Here is a 24012-nt window from a genome sequence, read left to right on the forward strand (position 1 = left end):
TCAAAAGCTTCTTGGTGGCATTCATCCCAGGTGACCTTGTTTGGTGCCCTCTTCCTCGTAAGTTCCGTCAAGGGTGCTGATACTTAGGCGTAATTTGGTACAAAGTCTCTGCAGTAACCAGTTAAGCCCAGAAACGATCGGACTTCCTTCTTTGTTTGAGGTCTCTTCGTAGCCTGAATCTTGTCTAATGTCTCTATCTGTGGGCGAAGGAGGTTGTGGCCGACGGTGTGTCCTAGGAACTTAACTGAAATGACAGCAACTTCACTTTTTGACGGCTTTATCGTCAATTGCGCTGCTCTCACTTGTTCAAGAAATTTCGTGAGCGTTACAATGTGCTCGTCCCAAGTTTGTGTGGCGACTACAACGTCATCAAAATAATGGTATATGTTAGGTATCCCCTCAAGTACACGTCTCATAAGACTGCAGGGGCGGTCTTGATGCCGAAAGGCATGAATTTGAACTGAAAAAGTCCCGAGGATGACTTAAACGCAGTAAAAGCCTTTGACTCCTCATTCATTGGGACCTGCCAATAGCCCTTCGTGAAGTCGAACTTGGAAAAGTAACGGCTTTGTCCCAATTTGACAAACATCATATCCACTCGTGTTATGGGCTCATTGTCCATAAACAAAACCCGATTGAGCTGTCGAAAGTCAATGCAAAGCCGTATAGTTCCATCCTTCTTCTTTACCACTAAAATAGGTCAGAGGGCTCAATTATGCCTTGCTTCAGCGTGTCTTGAACTTCCTGCTTGACAGCGTCTTGAAAAAGGGTATGGGATATGGCCGCACATTCACTGGTGTTTCTGTTGTGAGGCGTAGCATGCATTCAACAACGTTCGTCTTGCCTGGCATATCGGAGAACACGTCTTGATATTTTCCAAAAGATTATTAATCTGTTCCATCTGTTGGCAGCTCAAATCCCTCGCTACGGCGACATTTTTATGGGTCTCTCTCTGGTGTAGAGCCACAGATGGAATTTCAGTGTTCTTTTACAATATCCGACTCGACGGTAATTGCGGCGTACTGCTGGTTGGATGGTTCCGTTTCTCTTTCCTCTTACTTTTTAAGCACATAGACGTGTAATAGGCTCACTCGCGAACCGAGGTCGATAAGGTAGTCATAGTCGTTTCGTTTTTCGACCACCGTGAAAGGACCCTTCCATGTCAAGATTAGCTTGTTCTTCTCTGATGGAAGGAGCAGTAACACTTTATCACCTGCAAGAAGCTGTCTAACTCTTGGCTTTCTGTCATAGTACTTCTTTTGGGAAGCTTTTGCTTTATAAAGCTCTTCATGAGCCATTTTGCAGGTGTCCTGTAACCTACCCTGGAGCTATACCACATATCCGTACGTCGTCTTGGTCTCGGCGTCGAGATTATCGCCAGTCCATAATTCCTTAAGGATGGACATCGGTCCCCGCAAAAAATCTTCCATACAGTAGGTCAAATGACGAAAACCCCAGGCGTGCTTGTGGGACCTCTCGGTAGGCGAACAGCAATGGGGCTAAGTATCTATCCCATTTTTAGGGCATTCTTGACACATGCGTCGGATCATTTGTTTAAGCGTCCCATTAAACCTTTCCACGAGGCCATTCTCCATGGGATGGTACGGCGTTGTGGGCAGTTGTCTAAACGAGAGTAGTCGTCCCAGTTCCTGCATTGGGCTGGACGTGAAAGGACTTGCCACGGTTACTTACTATCTCACGTGGAACACCAACAAGGGAGAACATTTCTAGTAGGCCTTCCACTACCCGCTCTGTCTCAATACTTGGTAATGCTACCGCATCGGGGTAGCGTATGGCAAAGTCAATCATGGTTAGTACATATTTATTCCCTTTGTCGGACGTTGGTGACAAAGGACTAATAATGTCGACTGCAACTTCTTGGAATGGTGTCCCGATGATGGGCATATTCCCTAATGGCACGCGACCTACAAGGTGCTTTGGTACAGTTCTTTGGCATATGTCACACGATTTGACGAAACGTGTAACATCCGCCTGAACTCCCGGCCAATAAAATTCCTCAAGGACACGATCTATTGTCCTCTTTTGTCCCTGATGGCCAGCACGTAGCCCTTCATGCGCCATCTTCATTACTGTGCAACGGAGCTTCTTCGGAACCACAAGTTGCTCCAAGTCCCGTCGTTCTGCAGTCTGGTAGCGGCGGAAAAGGATGCCTCGAACCAACACAAACTCGGTTACAGCTTGCTTCTTGGACGTGCTTCTTTTGTCCACTGCTGCAAAACAAGCTTCTAGCGTGGGGTCCGTGCTTTGCAACTTCCGCGTTTCCTCAGGGCTGATGTTTAACGGGTTGACTGGTGCGGGTAGTTGTTGCCGTTCTTTGTTTATCCCTGCAGCAGCCGTCATTCCTTCTTCGCGTGAATCTTTCGCACTGCGGATTGACAATTCTGAACTTCCTCGCTTGCACTTAGCATCGTCAATCGGGTAGACGCCTTCGACGTTGCCTTGTACAACGTCGTACAAAGGATTTTCCATGCAAACTGCACGAACGTGTTTCTTGAAAATCGGCGAGTCAGTGTACACCTCCGCCTCTGGCAATTTCTTTGCGGACCGGTCTAATAGGCGTATTATGCGGGTACTACCCGTCAGTTCGGATTTCGGAACCAGGGACCGTTTCACTACGACTGCATCACAGCCGGTATCTCACAGGATGGTCACCCTTTTCCCTTCAAGCTGACTCATTACCGTCGGCATTGGTTTCGACACACCTGCACACGTTGTACCACTCTGAGCAACGTAAAGACCGCCGTGATCGTCTTCCGCACTTGGTTGGACACGTTCCTGATGTTTATTCCTTTACCTTCGACTTGTTCCGGTCTTGAGACAGGACATGACGCTTCACCACGCCTGTTAGAGCTAGTAGGGCAAGCATCTGCCCTATGACCTGCCTTCTTACATATCCAGCATGGTGATGCCTTTGGAGCTCTGGATCTAGTCCAGCAGTCGGAAGCTTGGTGACCCTGTTTGTTACAAAGAAAGCAGAGCGGTTTTCCTTTGCTTTCATTTGTAGCCACTGCTTTATTGTGGACTAAAAGTTTCCCCTCACCTTCTTTTTCTTCCTTGCCTCTAGCAAGATTTCTAATACCTTGTGCTTCCAGGTCGGCTGTCTTTGCGAGTGTGTCAAGGTCACGACACCCTCTTTCCTTGAGAAAGATGGCCAACTTTGCCTCGCAGCGTCGTAAAAACTGTTCAGACACGACGCTATCTCGCAGCGCTTCATACGTCTTCGGTGTCTTGGCTAACTCTTGCCAGTGGTCAAAGTAGCCGAGAAGACGTCCTGCAAACTGTCTTGCCGTCTCAGTATTTTCAGGCTTCGCGTCTCGAAACTTCACGCGATACCCTTCTTCCGTGTAGCGGAACCGCAGCAGAAGAGTCTGTTTCAACTTTACATAGTCCGTGGCGTCTTCCGCAGACATCCGACCTACTGCCGTTAAAGCTTCACCGGTCAGACACAGACTTAACTACAAGGCCCACTTGTCTCGTGGCCAACCTTGAATAGCAGCCACTCGCTCAAACCTTTGAATGTAGGTCTAGTTCATCCCTACCCTCGTTATATTGCGGAATCATCTTATGAGGACTACGAAAACCATGACCACCACCAGTCTCATCGCTTACGACACTTGCGTATGAACGCTCTGCGTCTATTATCCACCGTCGCTACTCGAGGAGCGCTCATTCAGCCTCCAGGCGGGCTAACTCTCGCAGATGTTCTACCTGTGCCGCTATCCTTGTTTCTTCTCGTTTCTTTGCTCGCTGATCTCTCATGTCCTTCTGCTCTGAGCTCACCCATTCCTTCAAAGCCTCTCCACTCAGTCCCATATCCTTACCTAACTCAACTAACATTCTCTTTTCGTCCATTATCGTCTACCACACACAAACTACGTGCGGCTCTAAAATGTAACAATAGAGCTTTGTCCTGTCGTGGACGCCAGAAATTGTGATGGAATAGTTCGGCAAGTATGTCTGTGCTGCAGTCAGGCGGTAATGAACGTCAGAGACGCACGAACGGATGTAAACGAGCATTTATCTAACATGATAGGACTGAGACAAGACAAGCACTAAACACAGAATACAGAGCAAAAGTCCTTCCAAAAAACACGTCTACACGAGGTCCTACGCGCAGCGTTCAAGAGAAGAGCAAGTGGGTCTCACGTGCTCAGTCCTGATGTCGTCGATCGGCGGTATGTAGTCTGGAGCAGTCGCGACGATTTCCGTTGGAGATGAACCAACGCACGATGACCCTCGGGGGAGGCGAGCCAAGGCAGGATGACAGCACGGGTCATCAGATGAGGCAGGCTACGACCCACGGCTGCATTACCGTGGCCAGAGCACTCGAATTGGTGTTAGGCGGGTGGCTTCCACCGCCACAACTCCACGGGCCACCTCGAGCAAGAGGCGGTCTCAACGCAAAGGCCGCGGTTAGGCCTCGAGCAAAGGCCTCGGTTAGGCCTCAAGCAAACGCCTCGGTTAGGCCTCGAACCGGAAACAGCCTGAAGCTGCTCCAACAGGCTATGAGCAGGCAACAGCCAGGCCTGCTCCAAACGGCGTCACACCAGGCGTCACACCAGGCGCCACTCCGCGTCTGCACCGACAGGCAGGCGCGCTGTCCTCAGGGCCGCCTCAGGTACCGTGGCAGGAGCTCCCGGAACAGCGCACTGGTCCTGCGTCTTCCACGTCACGAGCCCGCTCTGCCCGTTCGGCACCCGCCTCTCTTCTTCCTTTTTTCTCTTGATTCGTTTTTGACCGCTGCCAAGCGTGCAAGCTGCCCCTAGCTCGCCTTCTTCTGCTTCTTCTTTCTTCTTGCACAAGTCTCGAGAGTTCTCACAAATAGTCCACGCACATAAACAACACTATTAATGTTCCTGCACTACAAACGTTCAAACAAAGCTTGGAACTGACTTCGGAACAGAAAGTGGCAACTAAGTGGATGAGTAATTCATTCATTACATTGGCGACATAGATGAAGTGAAGATAGAGCTCAAGAGAATGTTTCTGTTTAAACAGAGCCGCCTGGAACAACCAAGGCGTTGTTTTAAGTACGGTACAATGAACCGTTTGGGTGGTGGCCCCTTCCTTGGTCAGCCAAGGGCACAACTTCGGGAGAGGTGTAGTGTACCTATTATGGAGCACGCTCCCTGCTGCCCAAGGCCGGCACTACTTGGGTGAAGCGTAGTGTTCCTCTTGGAGTAGTGCTCCCTGATGTGACAAGACAGGCACTACTTGGGGAGAGGTGTAGTGTACCTCTTTTGGAGCATGCTCCCTGCTGCCCAAGGGCAGGCACTACTTGCGTGAAGCGTAGTTATCCTCTTGGAGCAGCGCTACCTGCTGTCACAAGACAGGCACTACTTGGGGAGAGGTGTAGTGTACCTCTTTTGGAGCACGCTCCCTGCTGCCCAAGCGCAGGCGCTACTAGGATGAGGCATAGTGCTTGGAGCAGCGCTCCCTGCTGTCACAAGACAGGCACTACTTGGGGAGAGGTGTAGTGTACCTCTTTTGGAGCACGCTCCCTGCTGCCCAAGGGCAGGCACTACTTGCGTCAGGCGTACTGATCCTCTTGGAGCAGTGCTCCCTGATGTCACAAGACAAGCACTACTTGGAAAGAGGTGTAGAGTACCTCTTGTGGAGCACGCTCCCTGCTGCCCAAGGGCAGGCACTACTCGAGTAAGGCGTAGTAAACCTCTTGGAGCAGTGCTCTCTGCTGTCACAAGACGGACACTACTTGGGGACAGGTGTAGCGTACCTCTGGAGCATGCTACCGGCCGCTTTGAAGCGGGCTACCTCGTGAAGGCGGTAGTGTGCCTTTAAGTTTCCGCCGGGGAAGCAGTGACCCCCTGTGACCCGTCAGGGTTAACCCCAAGGGCTAAGTGCGCAGGTGAGCACAGCTCGAACCGACTCGCAGCACTGCTGCTACAGCCTGACCCTCTTCACGAGGAATTGCAGAAGGGAACACCTCTCCTCGCTAATTACAAGTACCAGCTTCCGAGGCCCTCAACCTTTCTTTCGTTCTTTCTTTCTTTATTGATACTGTTAACCCTCGCTTGAGGGTTGTTACAGGGAGGGAAAATAGTAGAACAAGCAAATTTAACATTTCGTAGTATCAGGTTGGGTGCCCACGATACAAAATATCAGTAGAGCATTCAAATTTGTGCACATCTGTCTGATCTACAACAACATCAGGTAAGGCATTCCACATTTCAATTACATCCGGACAAAAAGAATAACGAAAAACATCAATACGTGTGTTAGAAGGCTTGACGGCTCTGCTGTGGTTAATTCTCTCGCTACGGTTTGCAGAGAAGTGGGCGTATTTTTCCATTTTATCTTCAATAGCCTTTGAAGTATCTGAAAAAAAATCTTAAGTTTGGCTTTTTTTTCTTCGGGTTTCCAGCAACTCGAGCCCACACGAACGCAGAATTGTTGTTACCGAGTCCGTCCTTCGGTATCTTGAAGCAATAAAACGAGCAGCCATTCTCTGAATTCTTTCTAATTTGTCTATTAAGACTTTTTGGTGGAGGCTCCAGACAACACAAGCGTATTCTAAAGATGGACGTAAGAGAGTTTCATAAGCCATTAATTTGGCATCCTTCGTTGCATGTTCCAGCTTTTTCTTCAGTGAATACAGTTTTTGTGAAGCCGTCGAGCACAGGTTATCGATATGTTTACGCCAGTCTAAATTATGTGAAATTGTGACTCCTAAATACTTGAATGTATCTACATTTCTTAGTTTGTTACTTGCAATGTTATAAAAGAATGGCACCACACGTTTTTTGTTAGTAACATGTGTAAAAGTGGATTTGTTGTAATTGATTTCCGTGTACCATTTTTCACACCAAATGTGAAGGGAATGAAGGACCCGGTTTATTCTAATTTGGTCGTCAATGTGTGTTACTGTAGAATAAATTAAACAATTGTCAGCAAAAAGCTTCAATTCCACAGGAAACTAGACAATCCCTGTAATGTCATTTATATAAACCAAGAACAGCAACGGGGCCAAAACGGACCCCTGTGGGACACCAGAAAGCACTTCTAACGGAGAGGACAAGCACTCGTCCACACGTACAACCTGCCTGCGATTGTGTAGGTAGGCTTCAATACATTTTAAAATATCATTTATTTCTGCCTTATGTAACTTGAAGAGTAATTCATTGTGTGAAACTTTTTGAAGGCTTTCGCAAAGTCTACGCAGATGACGTCAATTTTCTTTTGGGCGTCTATAGCTGAAGTAAAATCATGAATAGTTTCTATGAGCTGGGTTACTGTAGACAGTCCCTTTCGGAAACCGTGTTGGGGCTGATAAAAAAAGTCGTTATTTTCAAGGAAAACGAGAATATGCTTACTTATGATATGCTCTATTACTTTACAACAGACGCTAGTCAGGGAAACTGGGCGGTAGTTGTTTATTAGCAATCGGTTACCACTTTTAAAAACAGGAGTTATGACTGCGCAACGCCAGTCTTCTGGCAACGAGTGAGTTTGCAATGACTTCACAAAGATTATATTTAGGAAAAATGACACCCATTCCGCGTATCGCTTTAGAAATTCCATCCGGCCCGCTAGCTTTCTTGGGATCTAAAAGTAGTAGTTGGTTAAACACGCCTGCTTGAGTGACGACAAGATCTTCCATCCCACATGAAAAGGAAGAAGGCAGACAGGCGTCTGCGCAATTGGTGCTAGACGCTGAAAAAACTGAATGGAAGAAATTATTAAAATGACTCGCAATTTTTGCTTTTTGCGTCACTGTTTCATTGTCAACTTGGATCTTGTTTATTTGTTATTTTTTGTCATTCAGATAAAGCCAAAATTTTTGAGGTGATGTTTTCATAAAGGTATTGAGTGTTTGGTTAAAGAACCGCTCTTTCGATTCCTTCAGAGCCGCTTTCAATGCCCTCCGCAATTTCGACACCTCATTAGAAATACCTTGCCTTTTGCGTAAGCACTTCATTTTGCGCTTAATATGAATTATATGTCGATTAATCCAAGGGTTCCGTCGTTTTCTATTTTTTAATCGAGTGGGGATGAAACTGTCAACGCAATGTCTTATGATTTCCTTGAGGCGCTGCCATAGTTCGTCAACTGATTCACAATCGCAGACAAATTTAAACTGGTCAAATGACAATTCTAAAAAATCGAGAATAGATGTGTCATCTGCCCGACTATAGTCCCTAACTTGCACATGTATAAACGGCTGGGGACGAGTGCTTACGCTAGTCACTATGTGCAGAAGAACCATCTTATGATCTGATAGACCATCTTGCACAGACACTCTATAGTCACCTATTTTATTCGAAAGAAACACCAAGTCCAACAATGACCGAGATTCAGGCGTTACCCTCGTGTTTTCTTTCACAATTTGCTTTAGATTGTGCGAGATCATTATTGATGATGATGATGATGATGAATTTGGTGTTTTGTGGCGCAAGGGCCAAGTATGGCCAAAGAGCGCCAGGCCACAGTTAATGAGTTAACAATGAAGTAATTAATTATGTAGTTGGTTCTGACATGGCTGTAGAGGGGCCTAAAAACAGTGGCAGTAAAGTCCGTAAACACATGTAGTAAAATTATGGAAATGACCAATGAATGTACTTTAAAACAAGAAATACATTGACAAGGGGGGATAAAATGAACTACAATATGTCGTTTGTAGCACTACTGCATTTCCAAGGCCCTTGAAACGCAAGGGCATGGAAGCATGGGCGTTACAAAGCGGTCCTATCGCAGCAGCAGCCTCTTGAAAAAGGATGCGCTACGAATGTCTCGTGCCTATCACTTTCAATAGAGCAAAATCATTTAAAAAGTTTAAAACCGATTTGCTATCGAAAAACGGCTCTGGTCCAAGGAACATTGCCGGATGGCGAGGAATATGCTCTCTGTAAGCTGAAGAAAAATACTTTCTACGTAGAAGTTCTGCTTCCTGGCATTGAAGCAAAACATGAAGGACGGTGAGCCTCTCACCACATTTGCCACAGGTTGGAGGCTCATCACCAGTCAGCAGATAATTGTGGGTACCATACGTGTGCCCTATTCTGAGTCGACAGAACAGGACATCGATGTGCCGTGTTTTCGTTGTGGATGTACACATGCCTAACTGTGGTTTTATTACGAAGAGCTTATTATTAGTTTCAGCTTCCCACAAACGTTGCCAATGGTTTTTTTAGCTTCTTGCGTACAAAAGGTTTAAGATCTCCAGCTGAGACAGTCATGGTAGAATTAACAGCATCCGATGCAACTGATGTAGCCATTTTGTCGGCAAGCATATTACCTTCTATTTCCCTATGCCCAGGAACCCAGCATACTATCACATGTTTATTGGATGAATAAATAGTGCACAATAGTGAATAAAGCTCAATAAAAACAGGATTCTTGTGCTTTTTTAAAGACAGTAAAGCTTTTACAACACTTAAGGAGTCTGTGAATATTATTGTCTTTTGTAGTTCGGATTCCTTGATGTGTTTTACTGCAGTCAGTACTGCATAGGTTTCTGCTGTAAAAATACTTGTCTGAGGGTGCAGAATGCCGGACTCAGAGAAGGAAGGACCCAAAGCTGCGTAAGATACGCCGGCATGTGACTTTGCCGCATCCGTGTAAAATTCAGGGCAACAGTACTTTGACTGAAGTTCTAAAAAGTGCATGTGAATGTGTGTCTGTGGAGCATGTTTTGTAACCTCGATAAAAGATGTGTCACATTCTACAACCCGCCACTGCCACGGAGGTAGCAGCTTTGCTGGTGGCATTAGGCGATGTTCAAGCAATGGGACGCCCATTTCACTACTTAGCTTTCTGACACGCAGCGAAAAGGGCTCTCTTGCTGTAAGTCGATTGCGAAACAGTGTGGCAGATGTGGTATTGTTTATGGTCGTGTAACATAGGTGTTCAGGGTTCGAATGCACTTTCAGAAAATAAGTGAAACTAGAGTATGACCTCTGTAAATTAAGAGACCATTCGTTCGATTCCACGTAGAGACTTTGTACGGGACTTGTCCTGAAGGCGCCCGTGGCCAATCGGATGCCTAAATGATGAATCGGATCCAGCATTCTTAATGCGGTTGGCGCAGCAGAGTGATACACCACGGCACCATAATCTAAGCGTGAACGTACTAGGCTCTTGTACAGGTTCAACAAGCACTTTCTGTCGCTGCCCCATGTTGTGTGTGACAGTATTTTGAGAATGTTCATTGTGTTTAGGCATTTAACTTTGAGGTACCTAATGTGGGGAAGGAAGGATAGTTTAGTGTCCAGTATCACACCTAAAAACTTTTGCTCTGCGTTTAGAGGTAGGCGTTGGCCAAGGAGTTCGATAGTGGGCTCAGGCACGAGGCCCCTCTTTCTTGTAATGAGCACACAGGAGCTTTTCTGGGGATTTAACTTAAATCCATTTTCGTTAGCCCATTTGGACACTTTGTTTAGGCAAAGTTGAACATGTCGTTCGCAGACGGCGAGGTTACACGATTTAAATCCGATTTGCACATCATCGACATATGCAGAATAAAAAATACTTTGCGGAATAGATGATCGCAAGGAGTTCACTTTTATAATAAAAAGGGTACAACTGATTACACCACCCTGCGGTACCCCGGTTTCCTGGATAAATGACCTGGACAAAGCATTACCAATTCGAACACGGAATGTCCGATTTGTTAGGTAACTTTCAATGACGTTTAACATGTTCCCACGGATACCCATTCCTGACAGATCCCGCAGAATTCCGTAGCGCCAAGTGGTGTCGTATGCTTTTTCCATGTCAAGGAACACCGACAAAAAGTACTGTTGGTGCGCAAAGGCGTCACGAATGTTAGCCTCGACACGTACGAGGTGGTCTGTTGTCGACCGCCCTTCCCTGAAACCACACTGATGTGGGTCGAGCAACTTTTTGGATTCAAGAAAGTGCAACAGACGGCGATTGATCATCTTTTCGAACAGCTTACATAGGCAGCTGGTCAGTGCTATTGGGCGGTAACTTGATACCAAGGATGGGTCTTTCTTCTGCTTCAAAATTGGGACAACGATAGCTTCCTTCCACCTAGCTGGAAGGTATCCGGCGGCCCAAATTGTGTTGAAAAGTGCGAGGAGCGTAATTTGTGTGTCAGTGTGTAAGTACTTGAGCATGTCGTACATGATCCTGTCAGCTCCCGGCGCGGAGCTTTTGCATGCGTTCAAAGCAGCTTTCAGTTCTGCGATGTCGAAGGGACTGTTGTATGGTTCGTTTTGTTTGCATCTGCGGTCAAGTGCCTTATGTTCTTCTATTTCTTTGTAACTGATGAATGATTGGGAATAATGCACAGAGCTAGACACCCGTTCGAAGTATTCCCCAAGCGCATCAGCTTGGTCTTCTAGGCTGTTCCCTTCGTCATTTACCAGGGGTAATGGATGGCTTTGTTGCCCCTTAAGATTTCGTATCCCGTTCCATACTTTTGCCTCTTGGGTATAGGAATTAATGCCTGAAAGGAACTTTTCCCAGCTTACCCTCTTGGCTTGCCGTCGCGTTCGCCTTCCCTGTGATTTAATGTGTTTAAACTCTATGAGGTTTTCAGCTGTTGGCGATCGACGGAGCATGCCCCATGCTTTATTTGTTTTTTGCATGCCTGCTTGCAGTCTTCATTCCACCAAGGCACTCGTCTTTTGAACGAGCTGCCACTTGTTTGTGGAATGCATTTCTCTGCTGCGTCAATAATAAAAGCGGTAAAATACGCTACTGCGTCGTCTATGCTAAATTCATTGATAAAATCGCGTGATATAAATGTCGATTCTTTAAAAAGTTTCCAATCGGCGGACGCTAGTCTCCACCTAGGGACATGCGGAGGGGAGTTATGTTGGGTAACTGAGTTTAGTGTGACTGGAAAGTGATCACTTCCGAATGGGTTTTTAATTACACTCCATTCTAAGTGGGAAAAAAGGGAAGCAGAACCAATCGCCAACTCTATTGATGAGTATGAATTGTGATGGAGGTTATAATAGGTTGGCTCCTTTTTATTGAAGAGGCATGCACCGGAGTTCACGAGGAAGTTTTCTATGAATCTACCTCTCGCATCGCATCGTGAGTCTCCCCACATCGTGTTATGAGCGTTAAAATCTCCCACGAGTATGTAGGGTTCGGGAAGCTGATCAATGAGGTTATGGAAGTCTTTTTTATCGAGATGATGATTCGGGGGTATATAAATGGAGCATACGGTTACCAACTTACTGAAAAGAAGTGCCCGAACTGACACTGCCTCAAGGGGCGTCTGAAGGGCGACATATTGACAAGCTACAGACTTGTTGGCAACTATTGCTACACCGCCAGACGAGGCGTTCGCCACATCACGGTCTTTACGGTAGATGGTGTAGTGACGAAGAAAGTTTGTATTTGTGGGTTTCAGATGTGTCTCTTGAACACACAGCAACTTTGGATTATGTTTATGTAGGAGTTCTCTAATATCGTCGAGGTTATGAAGAAGTCCTCTCACATTCCATTGTAGTATTTGTGTATCCATAATGAATGTGTTTTGTGCTGTGTGTTTAAGAGAGGAAAGTTATGTTAGCCCACAGGGCCCTTTCCGGGCCCCGTGATGCGGGGTTTGTCTTTCTTGGCGCGCTCCTGAGAGCTGCGCCGGTCCTTCGGCGTCTGAGACGCCGATACACTTGGTGATGTATCCATTGCCTCCGCCGAGGCGCTGGATGCCCGCTCGCGGCGTACGCTCGCGGGGGATTCGGGCTTCTCTGCACGAGCAGAGGCCCTAGAAGTCCTAGATGCCGCAGGCCCGGAGGGCTGCTGGCTGTTCTTGCTGGGTGGTGCAACAGCACTAGCTGATCCCCCAGTGGGGGCGGGTGGCACTACCGCCGGTCCACTCTGCGTGGCCGTTTTACGCGCCAAAACCACGATCTGCATTATGAGGCACGCCAAAGGGAGGGATTCCGGAATAATTTGGACCACCTGGGATTCCTTAGCGTGCACCTAAATCTAAGTACACGGGTGTTTTAGCATATCACCGCCACAGGGACACTAACTGTCCCGAACGCATTCCACGGACCATGGATGACTGCAATATAATTAGGAATTACATTTGTCAGTGCAGTGCTATATCTCGCACGTTGTCAGGATAATCGATAAAAACACGAAAACGCGTCATGAAATAGTTATTCACAATGTGGAAAAAGCAAGCATTATTTTATCTGTGACAAACATGTATCAACGTTTAATTTAAGACGGCGGCCAGCTAACTGCATACTTTTCGAGCGCGTCGCGCAAACGCGACATGCCCATACAGAGGGCATTTGGGGCTAACAATTCTCAGAAATAAGGCACTTTCGTGCAGTACTCACTTTTTTGTCCGTATCGACGAGGCAGGATCCGCTTTCCGAGTCAAAGAAGCGACGCCGCGTACTCCGAGGGTCAGCAAGGGTCCTTGGCATGGAAGTAAAAAATACTAGGAGGGAGCGCCACGTGATTCCGCTAGCCTCGGCAAGCCAACGTCCTCTGAAGCCACCCCTCCCTCTCTCAGGGGCCCCGTGCGCGGTGCCTTCTGGGGCGGAATAGGCCCACAAGGTGGCCGGGACATACGTGATTGTTTGGTACGTGGTAACTTTTAGTGGCGCCTGCCGTCACAGGCTTGGAGGCCCGTATGCGGGTGGTGGTTTTCTGCTACTGCGCGCGTCGTTCTTCGCTTCAAATGCGATGCCTTGAAACGTGGAGCAAGACTGGGGCGTCTGACTCATGAAGACAGAAAATTTTCAAGGCGTCACTTGCGCTTACCACCGCGGTTAGTGGAGTTGCCAGCGCTCGCGGCTCGAAACCCGTCCAGACGCCCGAGTGTGGTCTATTTTTCCTACGTACTCAAGTTTCGTCAAATCAGCCGTTGTGCACCTTAAGCTGTGGTGCGTATTATCTTGCTAATTTTTCGTCCCGCTGTCTTGCACCTAGAAAGAAACGAGATGTCTTGAGGGACACTTTTTTTTCGCATTTTCGCTTAATAAAAGGCTGGTGTGTGTGTTTTATTTTGAGAGAAATTATTTTTGTCACGCTGTCTTGCACCTAGGAAGAAACGAGATGTTTTGAAGGACACTTTTTTGTCGCATTTTCGCTTAATAAAAGGCTCTGGTGGGCGTGTTTCATTTTGAGAGAAATAAATAGCATTAGCCTGCATTCTAAACGCCGAAGTAATCGCCGTTTATTCAGATGTACGTCTACTATTTTGCAAGATTCTGTGGTGCGACGACGCTGTTGAGACGCGTCTCGGGGATCAATTTTCGTTATATAATAAAGCAAATGGACAGGATTTGTGCATTATCTAGAGTTTATTCAGCTGTTTCCGAATGCGAGTATAGCCCCACAGCATAATTATGTCCTAGAATCAAACACTGCCAGGGGGACCCTTCTTCCTCTGCTAGTGTGAAACGGCATGAAAACTGAATACATAGCGGCAAGGGAAAAATGGCAGCATTCATTTGCACTTGTCGATTCATTGTGTTGCTGGTGTACTTGCACTATGGAAAGCACATTTTTATGACAACAGTAATTGTTTCATTCTTTATTCAGTGTTTATTGCACCTATAGAAGCCAGAAGATTTCACACAAATACAGAAGGAAGCCACATTTATAATTTAAATGAAGTACATTGCAAAGATAATACACAAAGGAAAATTATAAACAGCAAGTAGGAAAACTTATTGTGCCACTGCTCTTCGGTATCAATATTATGCCACAGGGCATTTGTATAATAATGTTATACAAAGTAAACTATATCACACGTAGTATTGGTACCTTTAATAAAACTGGTCAATGGGATCAGCTGTCCTTGAATGTAGGTGCAGTTTTGCTTACAATGCCTTGTATGCAACGCCTATATACAAGGCATTGTAAGCAAAACAAGGCATTGTAAGTATACAATGCCTTGTATGCAATACAGGGCTATAATTGTATAATATTTATATCTGCGCTGTCCTCACAAATATCGAAAGGCTTCAGTGATTGTGCTTGTCAGAAAAGTAAGCAATACATACGCAGAAATTAAAAAAAGAGTGGTAGTTCACAAAGTCAAAGTTGAAATAATTGATGTGAGGTCAGACCCACAAAGTAAGTATGTCAACATTAAAATACAATGCATGTTGCTGCAAGTAAAATGTACAACAAAGCTTATGTTGTATCACATACCTACAAAAAGTTAGCACCGTCGAAGCTGAGCCAACACACCGCAATTAGGACGCAATGGCTCTATTACGTTGTGAACCTCAAGTGAATGAATATTTCACGGTATTTAAAACACTCATTGAGTGGTATACACCAAATGTTTGTGGTTACAGTGAATCTGGCATCATAAAAGGCTATTGTAAAGCAAGTGAACAAAGTGAGCACATTAAATTATTTAAATAGTAACACCAACGGTATTCCAGGTGGCAGTGGCAAATTTTCACAAAAGTCAGGTAAAAGACATACAGGATAAACATTAAAAAAATATTGTCATCCTCAAGCGTATACCTAGCTCACACATAATCCATTGAGAGCATTCACAGCATGTCCATGTCATCACACAGTTTGATCTAGTGAAAGGTAGACCAGCTAACCTACCGTCATTGTCCACACTGTTTAGCTTGGGCTGAACAGAACAATTGTTTAAGCATAATTTGCATGCAGGCGATTCAAGCTACAGCATTCAGCAAGACAACAAACATGTACTTGCAGAATTTAAAATAAGGTATCACATTTTCCCTCTATAAAAGTTTGACATCTGCATACAACGCTCTTGAACAATATATGCACTTTACAAAGTCACTCAAAAAACAAATAAATGCCTTAACATAAAACCTGGTGGGACAGCTGAAGTTGATGGATAAAGGAATTAATTGTGTGGGCCATCATGAACATAATTCACCCACGAGAAAACTTGTGTAGCAATTCTTCCACTACTGCGCGCCGCAGGCACCCAAGCTCAGACACCCTGCCTGGGTCAGCAGAGTAACCATGATCCTGTAAAATTGCTTCTGTGAGTGGTTCACTGGCTGCAGGGCTTCTCTGAGGGGCAGTGAGGTTAATTACATCGATGGAGTATGGTTTTTTCAGAGGAGCGTACAAAGAGAATTTCGATGTGTTCCAATAGAAAGCAATTTCCGCCATCAATGTCCTTGACCTCATTACGAACTATCAGACGCTTCAATGCTGCTGCAAACTGCTTTGCTGTTGGGTTGTCATTGCAGCCCCCAAATGATTTTATTGCAGCAAAAAAGTAACTCAAGGTGGTCCTGACTGAGCTTGGAAGTCGGAAGATATGCCAATAGGCCATTTTCTGTAACCAAGTGGTTGTATGGACGGTTGTCTAAGCACACCACAAAGCAAATGAAGCCTGTCTTTTGGTTGGTCCCTGTCATTAGTTTACCAGCTGCAGATTCCCTAAGCGAGCAAAAGTAGGCCATAAGTTCTTTGACATACACAGTGACAGGAGCCACATTTTCAGGACACAGCGATCCTTTCTATTCTTCTTGCCTTGGATGTCTTGAATTTAAAATGTCAAATGCATTGTTGACATGTCTGATAAACTCTTCTGTTGGCAAGAAATTTGAAAATTTTGAATTTTTTGAGCCCTGCAGTCACCAAGAGCATCTGCTACCGATTGACTAAACGTTTGAGCCAACAATGAGACTTTCATGGGCTGGCTTTTCCAGGTAATATGTGCTTGTCTAAGTTTGTTTGCCAAATGTAGGCCCTCTGTGTACTGGATTTCATGCAGCTCATCAATGTGTTTCAACAATATGAACTGTTTGTTCGTATCACAATAGCCTTTTTATCAAACAGGGTGTGCTGCAGTAGCTTCAACATGTGACAGGGATCCAACATGGCAAAGAAAAGCTTTTTTTGTCACTGGATGTGGAAAAGAAGCATCCAGCTCAGTCAGGTCCATCTTGCAGCCAAGGCTGTGCAGCAATGACAAATTCGCTGCAGCACCATCGCATGTCAAACTCACAATGTGTGCACCTTTTTCGTGAGTGAAGCTAGCAGCTTGCAGCACCAAATTGCGCCTTTGCTCACCACCAAGGCCATGCACTAGAAAGTAGCCAATCGGCAGCTTCCATCTGCCATTGATTGCAACAAGCATTAAAACAAATGCATCTTAGGCAACTGGAAAGCTGTCATCATTGACATCAATGCCCATGTCAACATATCCATGGAAGATTTTCCCATTCCACACTACTTCTTTGAATGGTCATCTCATCCACAACCATATTGCATAATGTGGAGAGCCGTGCTTTACCTTGATAGCCAATGCAGTCATTGCCTCTTTTGAAAAGTCAGCAGTCCTATCAATGGATTGATATCATTTACACAGTGTCTTTGGATGCGGGAGGCATGTGTTTAAAACAGCTCGTACACATCTGTATGCTCTAGGGGAATAAAAATGCAAAGTCAGTGCAAATGGCCTGAGCTCTGGCGAGTAAGCGGGTGACATTGCTGGCACCAGACTTATGTGGCAGTTGACGCATGAGCAAGTCTTTTTTTGCCCCACCAAGACTCTGCAATATGGCGACATCCTCATTTCCTAGAATGCGATTGTCAGATAAATCTTCTATGACATTTTCGAGATGAGCAACCTTTTGAAAAAGCTGTTGATGGGATAGTCGTAGAGTCTTCATCTTCTTCTTGGTCGCAGTTTGTAATTGTGTAACGCCATACTTCATGCCTCAGAAAGGCCTTTTCAGGTGCGTCTTCTGCTGGCTGTGGCTGCAAAATATCACACGCTGTAACAGGTGCATGAACGACCAACATGACACAAAGCACGTACGTAGAACAAACTAATTGTTGTGCCATACACTCTTGTGCAAGTTATGAAGAATATAATGCTTAAGTTTAGGTCATTACATTGCTCACGACATTTTCCGTTTACACTTTTGTGAACTTAAAAACTGTGGGGGCATAAAACTGCCATCCACACGAGCTTGCTAGTGCCACTTAATTTTGTTTGTTTATTTATTTGCTAAATATTGCAGGCCCATCTGGGCCCAGGCAGGAAAGGTAGAAGAACAAAACAACTAACACAGAAGAGGCCAATGTAGCATAGTTCAATGAGAGATGTTTTACAGAAGCATTTTAGTTTGAGTGGGCAAAACATACTGAGCTCATATATCACGGCTCATTGTGACCGATCGAACATATAAAGAGCATAGAAAATTGTGAAAAACCTGTTGGTCTTCTAGTTATCGTGTCATTTGAAGGGAAAGGAAAATTGAAAAAGGATTATTGGCCGATAATTGGTGTTTAATGCAAACCCTGAGGAAACTCATACCGCTGCGGATGAATATGAATGTTTCAGTATTTAACATTTATGATCATGCTAACCATCTAATTAGTGTCCAAGTGCAGTTCACTGAGTGACAATTATTATGCTTGAGCTATTAAACAGTTGCCACGAAAATATATGCCACTTCACTTGCAGCTACCTAAGGAAACAAGTATGTAAAAATTGTAGTGGTCGAGTATTATCCTCACCATAGTATGCCTTGCTGTTCGAGGTGTCGCTGGGTTGTGTGTAGGCAGTGCTGCAGAAGCTTCACCCTTGAGCGTCCTGGAGGGCCTTGGACTGGGAGACTGGACAAAATACACCAAGTGCAATAAGGAGGGACTGCTTACTGCAACATAACTTGAAATTGCTGACCGTGCAAACGAAACACCAGATGCACAGTTGAAGCTAAAACCTGGGACAAAACAGCAACAGCATTGGCTTCATTTAAAATTTAAGCACAATAATGACCAGCAAGCAGGACATTGTTAGGGAGATCAGTGGCTGTGGCTATATACTGTATTTTTTATCTACTGTCCCAAAAAATGTTGATAAAGCTTACCAGCACAGTTGGCGTGTTATAAATTTTATTACTGTGGTAAATGTTGGAGCCTAGCAAGGGTGTTAATTATTAGGACATGGCTGAAGTATATTCAGAGAAGGAGTGTGTTTTCCTTATTCCAACTTTACTGAAAAAAAAGTGGTTTTTCATCTTACATAACACTGCTTTGCTGCAGTTTGTTTTATTTTCCTTATCTTTTACTTATCCTAGATTGACTAAAATGAGATTATGATGTAGCATATATGGCTTTCATTCATTAGCACTTGCTTTTGCCAGTGTTAACAATGAAGTTTGAACGCAGTATGCTTGTCACCTGTGTCAAAAAAGGGCTGTAATGTAGCCAATGATAGGTTGAACAGTTCTATCTTTCTCTTCATTCTGAGCATTACTATTAGATCTTTTAAATCTGTCGAAAACATCTTACAAAAAGCTGTATGACAGTCTCGTATGCATTTTTGAAACTTAAATAATTACTTTAAAGGTGAAATCCAAAATCTATATTAAAGGGAAACACCAGATTTTTGCAAAGCAGATCAGAACATGAATCAACCAAGGCACACATGTGAGAAAACGTCTTAAGCAAGCTCTGTGATCATTACGACAATGAAACATGCCAGGACATGTTGGATTTCGGAAGGCTCATCAGCGATGTCTGAATCAGTCAAGGATGCGCTAGCAGATGTAGCAGTACCCTCTGCTAGCACATCAATCAGACAAGCCCTCAGAGATGTCCATATCCATTGTGGCTTGAGAGAGACCTGCCTGAATATAAGAAAAGCATATTTCACTTCAGGAATGGTGGGGGACATCTACCACAGTCATGAAAAAGGCATGATCAAACTGGAAACATGCATTATGGCTGCATACAGCTGTGCACCAACTTACTGGCTCAACTTGATGTAGTTATGTTCCCGTGGATGTAGCTGCTTCACTTTAAGGTTGACTCATTGCTGTGGCATCGTCCTTTGCAAGCATCTGCAGTTAAAGAATAACCCACCAGATATTTTTAAGGTCCAACAATAACATTTGCTGTGGAATGCATTTACACAACCTTTGCAGAGTCATGCAAAAGACCTCACATGATCTGTGCATGCTTTCCCTACAAACCGCATCACCTTGTGTAGAAAACTATCTTTGATCTAAGTGTGCTTGTAAAATACACATACAGCTAATTGAATCTCGGGGGGAAATGGAGCTATAGTAACTTTGCAGTGCATGTTTCACACAAAAATATCAACGATATAGCTGTAACACATACATAATGTAATGTAATGCCCCCTCTGTAATGCCTCCAGGCCTTCAGGGTACTACTACTAAATGAATGAAAATGATGTTCACTCCTGTAATTTAAAGTAAAACTGTGTTATTTCATCTCAACTGTTATTTACCTGTTGTTTAAATATGTCAACCAACATCATATCTTCTGAAAAAAAAGAAAATGATATTTAGCCTCAACATGGGGAGTGATTGAACTTTGCAACATGATGTTTGAACTTTGCACTCACGTACAAGAACAGAATATTCTCTACAAAATTGTTGTTCTTGGCAACTATTGCAAAACTTGGTATGTTATGTCAAGAGTAATCGTTCATGGTTTCTTCAATTAATTAGTTTTATTGCAATTTTGTTTGTTTTCAGCCACAAGAAATACATACAAAATTCAGTCAATAATAATTTTTATAGCAGTAAATGTAATTCTTCGACAATAAATAGTTTCACATCGTACCTTTTAGGAGTGTACGCTAGCTGATAAAAGTACTTTAAAGAGAAATAAATGTTTAACACTTAGTGGGAATTATGACAAAGTTGGAAAAAAAATGGTTTGAATAGTATTGCACCACTATTTTGTGTTATAATTCACACGAGCACGTAGTCACTATAACGATCGCGAATATTGCAGTTCCATTTTCATAAATAACAGAAACGTTCATTGTGCTTACCTATGGAAGGACAGGCCATCGCGCCGATTTTCTGTTCGATTAGGGCATCCTGGCACAAAACACTTCATCACGCAGGTGCGCCTACTGCTGACGGGAGTTCTCGCCGGTCTGCTAAGAGGCCGAAGACTTTGAGCAGATCTCGAACAACAGTGTCGACTGCGCTACGGGCCGGCACGGCCCTAAATATGTTCGGAGTCTCCGGCTCGCCAGTCCATCCTTGGGCACAAGACGGGACGCATTTTTTTCCCGTAGGGACAGTCGCTTCGCACCCTGTACGCTCGCTTAATCGCGTGCACATTTTGCGGGGGCGAAAGGCATCACTGTTTCCCAGAAGACGTCGTCAAGCGCAACGAATCGTCGTCGGAAGGGCGGCTTGGTTGCCTTCACACGTTTGCAGGGCGAAAGGTTCCCTCGTTTCCCTGAAACCACACCGAAACGCAACCAGTCGTCCTTGAGGTGGTCCTCCCGGGTTGTTCGGCGCAATGCCGGTTAACCGGCATTGCGACTATGATAGCTTTCCTGACTCTGTCGACTATGATAACTACACCACCGGATGACACAACAGTGTCCTCGCGATCTTTGCGAAAAATAGCATATTGTCTGAGGAAATTTGTATCTGTACGTTTGAGGTGTGTTTCTTGAACACACAGCACCCTGGGACTAAATTTGCGGAGGAGTTCTTTAACGTCGTCAAGATTTTTAAGGAGACCTCTAACGTTCGAATGAACTATTTGAGTGCCCATATTAAAAAAGAGTTTTGTGCTGTGTGTTTACGAAAAGAGAGTTAGCTTACAGAACCCTTTAGGGGCCCTGTAATGCGGGGTTTCTCTTTTTTGGAGCGGTCGAGAGATTCTCGCCGCTCCTTAGGCGCTGGCTGCGCCGTCTGGCTAGAAGATGTGTCCATCGGCTCTTGCGGCGCGCTGGACACCCGCTCTTGAGAGCGGTTTGTTCGCGTTGAAGGCCTCGTCTCAAGAGACGAGACCCTTGAGGCCACCAGCCCGGAGGTCGATGGCCCCTTCTTCTGAGATGGCAGAGCAGCACTAGCTGCAGCCGCCGAGGGGGCGGATGGCGTCTCCGCTGGCTCACTACGCGTGTGCCAGACAGCCGCCGAAGGCCGTTGTGGCGCAGCCCCCTGACGCGTCACATCGACAAAGATGGTTTTTGGCAGGTAGGACACCTACCTTCGTGCCTCTTTGAAAGAAATATTTTGTTTAACTTTAATCGTGACAATTTCCTTTTCTTTTTTCCAGGATGGGCAGGACCGCGAGTACGCGGCGTGCTCCCCTTCACAGTTTACACAATGTGGGGTGTTATTGCACGTATCAGACGTGTGTTCAGAAGCACTGCATTTGGCGCAAGTAGTTCGACCGCGACAGCTCTGTGAGCTATGGCCAAATCTCTGGCATTTGAAACATCGCAGGGGGTTAGGAATATACGGCCTGACTCTGATTTTCACGTAGCCTGCCTCGATAGTCTCGGGCAGTACACTTGTGCCGAAGGTTAGAGTGAGATGCTTGGTCAGAATTTCTTTTCCGTCACGCCTCATCTTAATTCTTTTGACATTGATGACATTTTGGTCACTCTAGCCCTCTAATAGTTCTGCTTCACTTAGCTCCATCAAATCATCATCCGAAACTACACCACGACTGGTGTACATAGTGCGGTGCGGGGTCACAGTGATGGGAAAGTCTCCAATGGATACTAGGTTCTGTGGTTTCTCAAGTTGTTTCATATCTCGGAGTTCAAGAAGGAGGTCGCCGCTAGCCAATTTCGTAGCTTTGTAGCCGGCTCCTATTGTCTGTCAGGCATTTTGAAACGAGGAAGGGAGAGATCGCTCTCACTGCCTTTTCAGATTTTACGCTGTGTATGACGTGGTAGCGGGGAAAGTTTTCTTTGTGGTGCCCAAAAAATTGAAACACTTCTTCGGTGCGCCCCCTTTTCTGGGGGCGATCGGGTAACGCAGGGAAAGAGTAAGCCATAAAAATAATATTCATTCGGCAGGAACGCCAGCCACCCACCATGGAGCCCAACAAGGGGACGATGTAGGACCTGTAAACACAAGTCCCACAAACGCCAGCTGTACGTTCCCGCTATAACCAAATACGTATAACCAAGGGTGGTTATGACACACAAGGTTAACCCTCGCCGCCAGGAAAGTTAGAAGTAAATGGAAGAGAAAAGAAGACAGGAAAGATTAAAAGTGAGGGAGAAAGACGAAGATTGAAGAGAAGGACAGGAAAAGGCGACTACCGATTTCCTCTGGGTGGGTCAGTCCAGGGGTGCCGTCTACGTGAAGCGGAGGCCAAAGAGGTGTGTTGCCTCAGCCGAGGGGACATGAAGGTCCGAGCACCTGGCATCGGCTCAACCCCCAGGATCCTCCTTTCCCCGGACACGGCTAAGCCACGCACGGCTACACGCGGGAGGGTCCAACCCTCGTGTGCTCGGGTACGTGGTGGCGCAACTCACCAAACGCCTGCTGACGCAGACGCCCCTGCGGGGATGCAAAGAAAACTATCACACCGGTAGGTGTGGTGGAGTCACTGATGAAATAGAAGTTGAAAAATGAAAGTTCTCGCAAAATCTGGAAGTGTTATGGCGCTTGCCATCAAAAATGTGCAACAATCCAAGCAAACATAAAGATAACCTACCTATTGTGAAGAATATTAAAGTGATGCTTCAAGTTGTCAACTTAAAGCTTGATATACTGGTGCCGATCAAGGAAAGAGTTGAGATTATATAGAAGGATTCAGTGCAATTCATGTTTAATCAGCTTGGCAATCTTGTCAAAATGACCAAATAAACTTGTGACTTTTAAGAGATTGCCATGATAACGTGATGAGGTTGCTGGCATTATTTGGTGCTTGGGAAACAAAGCATCACAGGTATGTGGTGATTGAGCTTCTCAGAAAAGAAATTAGGTGTGCCACTAAAGATATCTAATGAATTGAACCAATAAACCACTGAAAGAAGAGTGTGCAAAGGCAAATGGCTACAGCTATATTTGCACAGTAATAGAAAAGTTGTAATCGGGCTGATGGTGCACAGGTGATGGATGTATATTGCACGTTCGAGGGCTTAATTTTTCATGAGCTACTTATTTTTGTTTTCCTGTTTTGTTTCCATGTGCCTTAGTGAGTGGAATGCCTGACTGCAGACTCCCGTCATTATGTACAATTAACGAAAAATAAAGTAAATTTTTCTATGGAACTCTTTATTTGTAACTTCTGTTCAGTTGCAAATGACGCAGTTGTCCCTAC

This window comes from Dermacentor silvarum, chromosome 10, assembly GCF_013339745.2.
Source record: "Dermacentor silvarum isolate Dsil-2018 chromosome 10, BIME_Dsil_1.4, whole genome shotgun sequence".
Classification (NCBI taxonomy): domain Eukaryota; kingdom Metazoa; phylum Arthropoda; class Arachnida; order Ixodida; family Ixodidae; genus Dermacentor; species Dermacentor silvarum.